This window comes from Rhinopithecus bieti, unplaced genomic scaffold (genome assembly GCF_001698545.2).
Source record: "Rhinopithecus bieti isolate Rb0 unplaced genomic scaffold, ASM169854v2 scaffold_54265, whole genome shotgun sequence".
Taxonomy (NCBI): Eukaryota; Metazoa; Chordata; class Mammalia; order Primates; family Cercopithecidae; genus Rhinopithecus; species Rhinopithecus bieti.
Genome location: NW_016821017.1, coordinates 289,614 through 299,332, shown reverse-complemented (window position 1 = coordinate 299,332; position 9,719 = coordinate 289,614). Strand labels below are relative to the sequence as shown.

The following is a 9,719-nucleotide window of genomic DNA, read 5'->3' as shown; positions in this document are numbered from 1 at the left end:
TTTTTTTTTTTTTTGAGATGGAGTCTCGCTCTGTCTCCCAGCCTGGAGTGCAGTGGCGCGATCTCCGCTCACTGCAAGCTCAGTCGCCTCCCGGGTTCACGCCATTCTCCTGCCTCAGCCTCCCAAGAAGCTGGGACTACAGGCGCCCGCCACCACGCCCAGCTAATTTTTTTGTATTTTTAGTAGAGACGGGGTTTCACCGTGTTCGCCAGGATGGTTTTGATCTCCTGACCTCGTGATCTGCCCGCCTCGGCCTCCCAAAGTGCTGGGATTACAGGCGTGAGCCACCACGCCCAGCAACTTTATTTATTTCTATGGATGAGTAATATTCCATTATGTGAAATATACCACATTCTGTTCATCCATTCATCTGTTGAGGAACATTTGGGTTGTTTCCACTTTTTGTCTATTATTAATAATGCTGTCATGAACATTCATGTACAGGCTTTTGTGTGGTATTAATGCCAAGTGACAGCCAAGCAACGCCTTCATTCCACCATGGTGGAATGAAGAAAACAAAAGGAAAATAGTGGGAGACTTGAGTCATGGCTCAGCCAATGGTGGTGCAGGGTGCTCAGTGTAAAAGAGTTTGCCCTGTACCTGACTACACACTATTCATGTTTCCGGCAATTTTATTTCGTTCATGTATCATTTGTCACATCAAGTTAATGATGTTAGGGCACATGAGACTGTATTAAATTACATTTACTATTTCTTGAATATATTTTTCAGTCAGTTATGTAAAGCAAATTTACGTACTCTTTTTCCTCCCCTGAAAAAAATAAATTAGTAATTTTAATTTGAATTTTTTAAACTTTTGTAGTTTTTTGGAATTTGATTGATAAATATAAGTGATTTGACATAGCTATATGGAAGTTACAAATGTAGGAACACAGATTTAGGCCAGGCGAGGTGGCTCACGCCTGTAATCCCAGCACTTTGTGAGGCTGAAGTGGGCAGATCACTTCAGCTCAGGGATTTGGGACCAGCCTAGGCAACATGGCAAACCCCTATCTCCCCATTTCTACAAAAAAAAAAAAAAAAATAGCCAGGCGTGGGGGTGCACACCTATAGTCCCAGCTACTTGGGAAGCTGAGGCGGGAGGATGGGTTGAGCCCTGGAGGTAGATAGAGGCTGCAATGAGCCGAGATCGCACCACTGTACTTCAGCTTGGTTGACAAAAGTGAGGCCCTGTCTCAAAAAAAAAAAAAAATCTATTTACACTTCTGTGGTAATTTATATTACTTAAATAACATCATAAAATGACTTCCAAATAACATGGGAAAAAAGAAATTCATGGAAGTTTTCCTCTTTCAATGGTATTTTCTTCCAGTTGAAAATCACTGAGGATAGACGACCAGCTATTTATAAGAAAAACCTTTCAGGATGGCTAAATTTGGTTGGGGTAGCAGGGAGGGAGGATTTCAGGGCTAGGGAAAAATCCTCAATCAATATTTAAGCAGGATATCAACATAATTCACTTAGAGATCAAAGATAAGATTTTCCAGTAAAAAAGAGAAAAAGAAATTGTTCATTGCTAATTGCTACGGGACAATTTGTTCCCCATCAGACAAGGTCTGTACAAAGACTAAAGAAGTTTTATTCACTTCTTGGCTTAGCCGACCAGAGATCACTGCACACCATCTGGTCACAGCAGATGCTGAAAGCAGAAGCTAAGCAGCAAATTATGAAGTCTCCAGGACTGGCTCTTCTGAACCTCTCCCCGCCCCCCTTTCATCACACAGTTCCCCTTTCCAGCTCCCTGAGGCAAGATTTGCAACTCTGCATTTTCGTTCTGTGTAAGTGCCCATCCTATCATTTGCAAAACTCCACTTTTACCCTAACAACTTCACCCTCACAGGGCATCTTCCCACTTTGATCACAGTAAGGTTCCTGCCCCTCCCAGCCAGTTGGTGGTGTTGGGAGCTCAAGTGGTTTTTTTTTTTAAAAAAAAACAAAAACAAACAAAAAACTCTACTCCTGTGACAGATTAAGGAATTTTAATCTTTGTCACAAATAGGTGAAAAGAAACAAACAGTAAAGTTGCTAACCAGCCTGGGCAACATGGCGAAACCCCTTTTCTACAAAAAATACAAAAATTAGCTGGGCGTGGTGACTTGAGCCTGTAGTCCCAGCTACTCTGGAGGCTGAGGTGGGAGGATGCCTTGAGCCCAGGAAGTCCAGGCTACAGTGAATGGAGACTGCACCACTGCACGCCAGCCTGGGCATCAGAGAGAGACCCTGCCTCAAAAAAATTAGAATAAAATAAAATAAGTTGGTAAGCTGTCCCTGTCCATTATCTCAGTACTCAGATTGCAGGCTTTCTAACTGTGAAGGAAAAATCTGAATTTATCAGAAATCAAAAACTCACTCAGCGGCTGGGCATGGTAGCTCGCGTCTGTAATCCTAGCACTTTGGGAGGCTGAGGCGGGCAGATCACAAGGTCAAGACTGACCAACATGGTGAAACTCTGTCTCTACTAAAAATACAAAAATTAACCAGGTGTGGTGGCGTGTGCCTGTAGTCCCAGCTACTAGGGAGGCTGAGGCAGGAGAATCACTTGAACCTGAGAGGCGAAGGTTGCAGTGAGCCGAAATCACACCACTGCACTCCAGCCTGGGCGACAGAGCCAGACTCTGTCTCAAAAAAAAAAAGAAAGAAAAGAAAAAGAAAAAAAAATACAAAAATTAGCCAGGCATAGTAGCATGTGCCTGTAGTCCCAGCTGAGGCTGGGAGGCTGAGGCACAAGAATCACTTGAACCCAGGAGGCAGAGGCTGCAGTGAGCTGAGATCATGCCACTGCACTCCAGCCTGGGTGACTGAGCAAGACTCTGACTCAAAAATAAAATAAAATAAGTACAAAAATTAGCCAGGTGTGGTGGTACACACCTGTAATCCCAGCTACTTGGGAGGCTGAGGTGGGAGAATTGCTTGAACCTGGGAGGCAGAGGTTGCAGTGAGCCAAGATCGTGCTACTGCACTGCAGCCTGGGCAACAGAGTAAGACCCTGTCTCAACAAACAAACATTAGTGTCCCTAAAGTTGATATACAATCCCGTACTGGTAAATTTCACTGGCTCTAAAATTTTTTTAACAATAATTTTAAAAGAATTTGTTTTGAGACAGGATCTGACTCTGTCACCCAAGCTGGAATGCAGTAGTAGTGTGATCGTAGTTCATTGCAACCTCAACCTCCTAGGGTCAAGTGATCCTCCCACCTCAGCCTCCCAAGTAGCTGGGACTACAGGCTCACTCCACCACATATGGCTAATTTTTTTTTTTTTTCAGAGATGGGGTCTCACTAGGTTGCCCAAGCTGGTTTTGAACTCCTAGGCTCAAGGATCCTCCCTCCTTAGTCTCCCAAATTTCTGGGATTACAGGCATGAGTGAGCCACTGTGCCTGGCAACATTTTTTTTAAAGCATGTTGCAGGAGAGACCTGAGAGAGACTGAGGAGACTTAGGAGATGTCATTTAAGCCTAGTCTCCAGAAGGTGAGTTAGCTGAATGGAGAGAGAGAAAGAAGAGATCTGCTCAGAGTCCACAGCATGTGTGAAGGTTTTGAAGCAAGAAAGAGGATGTTGTGTTCAAGGAACTGAAAAAAGTCAGTGTGATGAGAATGTGATAGACAAAGGGGAAAGTGAAGGGAGATGAAACCAGCACCAAGAATCTTGGATCTTATTCGAAGCAAGGTGGCCATCCATTGAAAGGGTTTCAGGACAAACATGACACCATTTACTCTTCAAAAAACCGAGATAGTGGCCAGGTGATCCTGGCCTGTGATCCCAGCATTTTGGGAGGCTAAGCGGGGAGGATACTTGAGCTCAGGAGTTCAAGATCAGCCTGGGAAACGTAGGGAGACTCCATCTCTACAAAAAATACAAAAATTAGCCAGGTGTGCTGGCATGTGCCTATAGTCCTAGCTACTCAGGAAGCTAAGGTGGGAGGATTGCTTGAGCCTGAGAGGTTGAGGATGCTATGAGCTGTACCAATCCACCGCACTCTAGCCACGGTGATACAGTAAGCCCCGTCTTAAAAAAAAAAAAAAAAAAAAAAAAAAAAGGCCGGGCGCGGTGGCTCAAGCCTGTAATCCCAGCACTTTGGGAGGCCGAGACGGGCAGATCACGAGGTCAGGAAATCGAGACCATCCTGGCTAACACGGTGAAACCCCGTCTCTACTAAAAAATACAAAAAACTAGCCAGGCGTGGTGCTGGGCGCCTGTAGTCCCAGCTGCTCGGGCGGCTGAGGCAGGAGAATGGCGTGAACCCGGGAGGCGGAGCTTGCAGTGAGCTGAGGTCCGGCCACTGCACTCCAGCCTGGGCGACAGAGCGAGACTCCGTCTCAAAAAAAAAAAAGTGAAGCAGATAAGAGGTTGTTGTATTTGTCTGAGTAGGAGATAGAGTTGACCTGGCTTAGAGCAATGGAGAGAGGTAGGTGGAATTGAGATTGATTGATTGATTGATTGATTGATTTTGAGACGGAGTCTCGCTCTGTCGCCCAGGCTGGAGTGCAGTGGCCGGATCTCAGCTCACTGCAAGCTCCGCCTCCTGGGTTCACGCCATTCTCCTGCCTCAGCCTCCTGAGTAGCTGGGACTACAGGCGCCCACCACCTCGCCCGGCTAGTTTTTTGTACTTTTAGTAGAGACGGGGTTTCACCGTGTTAGCCAGGATGGTCTCGATCTCCTGACCTTGTGATCCACCCGTCTCGGCCTCCCAAAGTGCTGGGATTACAGGCTTGAGCCACCGCGCCCGGCCTGAGATTTATTTTAGAGAAAAAAATACACAAGTCTCAATGAAGAGCTGGATGTGGAGGCAAGGTTGATTCCTGTGTCTTTGGCACAAGCAACTGGTAGCTGGTTGTTCCCATTTACTGAGATGGAAAAGACTGGAAGAAAGCAGCTTTAGGGGCACATCAGTAGTCTGTTTGGGATGCATTAACTCTGAAATGTTAGACTGTACAGGTATATGAAGATTTGGAACTCAAAGAAGAGGCCTGGATGGATGGATATAAATTTGGGAGTTATCAGCATATAGATATTTACAGCCATGGAAGTGCGTAAAATAGCTGAGGGGAGGGTAAAAAGGAAGAGGTGCCAAAATGGAGACTTGAGGACTTCTGATATATATATATATATTTACTATATATTAATATATATACATATATATATATATATATTTTTCCAAGACAGGCCTGTCATCCCAGGCTGGAGTGCAGTGGCGCAATCCTTGGCTCACTGCAAACCTCTGCCCTTCCTGGGTTCAAAACCAATTAATTCTCGTGCCTCAGCCTCCCGAGTAGCTGGGATTATAGGTACATGCCACCACACCCAGCTAATTTTTGTATTCTTAGTAGAGACGGGTTTCACCACGTTGGCCAGGCTGGTCGTCTCCAACCTTTTTGTTTTTCTTTTTTTTTTTTTGAGATAGAGTCTCGCTTTGTCACCCAGGCTGGAGTGCAGTGGCGCCATCTCGGCTCACTGCAACCTCAGCCTCCCAGGTTCAAGCAATTCTCCTGCCTCAGCCTCCTGAGTAGCCGGATTACAGACACACACCATCACACCCGGCTAATGTTCGTATTTTTAGTAAAGACAGGGTTTCACCATGTTGGTCAGGCTGGTCTCCAACTCCTGACCTCGTGATCTGCCCGCTTTGGCCTCACAAACTGCTGGGATTACAGGCGTGAGCCACCGCGCGTGGCCCAGACTTCTGACATTTAAAGACCACAAGGGAAGAAACAGACAAAGGAGGTTGAGAAGATGCAGTCAGAGAAACGGAAGGGAAACTAAGAGGGAGTATTACAAAAGCAAGAGAAGAGTGTTTAAGAATGATCTATTCAATGATCTTGAAAGTTCCTGTAAGAGGAGGACAGAAGGGGGAAGTTGATAAATGTGGTGATGTTGGGAAAGTCCTCTGACAGCATTCTCATCGTCACACTCCACTGCAGTGGTGCAGAAGTGAATAACCACAAAAGACGTTGGTGTAGGGGGAGGGATTCAGGCAGGAATCAAGGGCACAGATGGCAATCTGTATTACCAGGCACGGCCTGTAGTTCTCTGACTACAAAGTAGCTTTCTCTGAAGGTGCATTTTTTTTTTTTTTTTTTTTTTTTTTGTGATAGAGTCTCGCTCTGTCGCCCAGGCTGAAGTGCAGTGATGTGATATTAGCTCATTGCAACCTCTGCCTCCCGAATTCAAGCGATTCTTCTGTCTCAGCCTCCCTAGTAGCTGGGATTACAGGCGTGTGCCACCACACCCAGCTAATTTTTGCATTTTTAGTAGAGACGGAGTTTCACCATGTTGATCAGTCTGGTCTCAAACTCTTGACCTCAGGTGATCCACTCGCCTTGGCCTCCCAAAGTGCTGGGATTACAGGCGTGAGCCACCGTGCCTGGCCTGAAGGTGTACTTTTGAGTGAGATGTGATGCCAAAATTTTGGCTCATATTGGTGACAAAAATTTGGCTAATATTGTTTTCAACCATGGGGAGACCCCAATCACCCTGAAGTTTTTTATTTTTTTGAGACGGAGTCTTGCTCTCATCGCCCAGGCTGGAGTGCAATGGCATGATCTCAGCTCACTGCACCCTCTGCCTCCTGGATTCAAGCAACTCTCCCACCTCAGCCTCCTGAGTAGCTGGAATTACAGGCATGCACCACCATGCCTGGCTAATTTTTAGTAGAAATGGGGTTTCACCATGTTGGCCAGGCTGGTCTTGAACTCCTGACCTCAGGTGATCTGCCTACCTTGGCCTCCTAAAGTGCTGGGATTATAGGCATGAGCCATTGCGTCTGGCCCACTCTGCAGTTTTAAAATGCCTCTACTCTTTTTTTTTTTTCCTTGAGACGAAGTCTTGCTCTGTCATCCAGGCTGGAGTGCAATGGCGCAATCTTGGCTCACTGCAACTGCAGCCTCGCAGGTTCAAGCAATTCTCCCACCTCAGCCTCCCAAGTAGCTGAGACTACAGGTGTATGCCACCGTGCCCAGCTAATATTTGTATTTTTTAGTGGAGACAGGGTTTCACCACATTGGCCAGGTTTGTCTTGAACTCCTGACCTCAGGTAATCCACCTGCCTTGGCCTCCCAAAGTGCTGGGCTTACAGGCAAGAGCCACTGCGACCATACAAAATGCCTCTACTTTTATATTTTTGTCATTTTCCTTTGTTGTCTTAACTCTAACTCACTAGTTGTGTAACTAATGTAAGTTATTTAACCTCTTTGTGCCTCAGTTTCCTCATCTGCAAAAAAGGAATAAGAGTAGGACTGATGTGAAGATTAAATAATGCATGTAAAATGCTCAGAACAGTAACTGGTATATGTTGGTTATTATTATGATTTTGTTAATGTACTTTTTATCTGTTTTCCGTCATACTGGCTATTATTATTTATCAGAAACTAAAGTTTGTGTTGTTAACTTCTTTCCTTTTCTCTTAAAGTTCAAAAATGATCATTTCTCTTGTATCTTAAAAAAGAAAGAAAATGGATTTGAAAATTAGATTGGCCATTTACTATCTATGTGAGGTTACTACCTCTTTGTGCCTCAATTTCCTCTTCTGTAGAATGGGAATAGTAGTAGTATACTGCTTTATAGGGTCACTGTGAGGATGAAGTGAGTTACTAAGCATAAAGCAGTTGGTACAGTGACTAGTACATATAAGGGCTACCTGTTAGTTATGTTGTTCTCTGCAGCAAATCATTTCTCCCAATATTGTTACTAACTTTAAAATGCTGAATGTGGATCGTTGATAGTGGCAGGAGGCAGACAAATGCCTAGGCAGACAGGGGCAGGTCCTTGGTGAAACCCAACCTTCAAACCAAAGACAGTTTTAAAGCCTGAAAATCAAGCTACGAGTCCCAGGTAAATCCATGGACTGGATTGAGAGCCTCTCTTCCTGTTTGGTAAGGTTTCCTCTGATTGATTCCCACCCTTCACCTATTTTACATAGACATACCTTTTCCTAATTGGTGTTTTACACTGTCATGCCCACCTTTGAGTGGTGCCTTTGTTTTAATCTTTTTGCATACTCACAAACCAATCAGCACACACTCCCCATTCGGAGCCCATAAAAGCCCTGCAACCAGCCATTCTGGGAGGGAGACCATCTGACTTTGGGTGGGGATCACCCTCTCATCTCCTCTCCACTAAGGGCTGTTCTGTCACTCAATAAAATTCTTCTCCACCCTCCTCACCCTTCCACTGTCAGTGTAACCTCATTCTTCCTGGATGCAGGACAAGAACTCAGGAATTGCCAAATGTGGATATGAGCTATAACACAGGCGGGCTGGGGCATGCCCAGCACAGTTGTGGGATGAGCATGGATCCTGCAGCCAGCACAGGATCTGGGCCAGTGTGCAAGCCAGGTGCGGCCCAGCTGGCCAAGTGGACAGGTGACTCCTGTGGCAGGCCTGGGGCCAACTGAGGCCCAGGCAGGGATGACACTGGCCACGGAGGTCCCTGGCTGGCAAAGTGACCAAGAAAAATCCTGCATCACTATCATCTCAGCACTTTGAGAGGCCAAAGTGGGAGGATGACTTGAGCCCAAGAGGTCGAGACTGCACTGTGCCATGTTGGGACCACTACATTCTAGCTTGGGCAACAGAGCAAGACCCTGTCTCAAAAAAAAAAAAAATTTTAAAGTTCAGTTTGGTCGGCAAAGCCTGAGTCCTGTCGTCTCGCCTTCCTCCCATACAGCATGAGCTTCACCACTCGCTCCACCTTCTCTACCAACTACCGGTCCCTGGGCTCTGTCCAGGCGCCCAGCTACGGCACCCGGCCGGTCAGCAGCGCGGCCAGTGTCTATGCAGGCGCCGGGGGCTCTGGTTCCCGGATCTCCGTGTCCCGCTCCACCAGCTTCCGGGGCAGCATGGGGTCCGGGGGCCTGGCCTCAGGGATGGCTGGGGGTCTGGCAGGAAAGGGAGGCATCCAGAACGAGAAGGAGACCATGCAAAGCCTGAACGACCGCCTGGCCTCTTACCTGGACAGAGTGAGGAGCCTGGAGACCGAGAACCGGAGGCTGGAGAGCAAAATCCGGGAGCACTTGGAGAAGAAGGGACCCCAGGTCAGAGACTGGAGCCATTACTTCAAGATCATCGAGGACCTGAGGGCTCAGATCTTCGCAAATACTGTGGACAATGCCCGCATCGTTCTGCAGATTGACAATGCCCGTCTTGCTGCTGATGACTTTAGAGTCAAGTATGAGACAGAGCTGGCCATGCGCCAGTCTGTGGAGAATGACATCCATGGGCTCCGCAAGGTCATTGATGACACCAATGTCACTCGACTGCAGCTGGAGACAGAGATCGAGGCTCTCAAGGAGGAGCTGCTCTTCATGAAGAAGAACCACGAAGAGGAAGTAAAAGGCCTACAAGCCCAGATTGCCAGCTCTGGGTTGACCGTGGAGGTAGATGCCCCCAAATCTCAGGACCTCGCCAAGATCATGGCAGACATCCGGGCCCAATATGACGAGCTGGCTCGGAAGAACCGAGAGGAGTTAGACAAGTACTGGTCTCAGCAGATTGAGGAGAGCACCACAGTGGTCACCACACAGTCCGCCGAGGTTGGAGCTGCTGAGACGACGCTCACAGAGCTGAGACGTACAGTCCAGTCCTTGGAGATCGACCTGGACTCCATGAGAAATCTGAAGGCCAGCTTGGAGAACAGCCTGAGGGAGGTGGAGGCCCGCTACGCCCTACAGATGGAGCAGCTCAATGGGATCCTGCTGCACC

At 47.0% G+C, this 9,719-nt stretch overlaps 1 pseudogene across 1 annotated transcript in view; it reads left to right on the top strand.

Annotated features, from left to right (window-relative positions):
* Window positions 1-8,643: 8,643 nt before the first annotated feature.
* The window catches only part of LOC108520671 (keratin, type I cytoskeletal 18 pseudogene), a 2,709-nt pseudogene continuing 1,633 nt past the window's right edge, over window positions 8,644-9,719 (top strand). The window contains exon 1 of the transcript XR_001882969.1: window positions 8,644-9,714. The product of XR_001882969.1 is annotated as a keratin, type I cytoskeletal 18 pseudogene (transcript). The remainder of the gene's footprint in view (window positions 9,715-9,719) is intronic.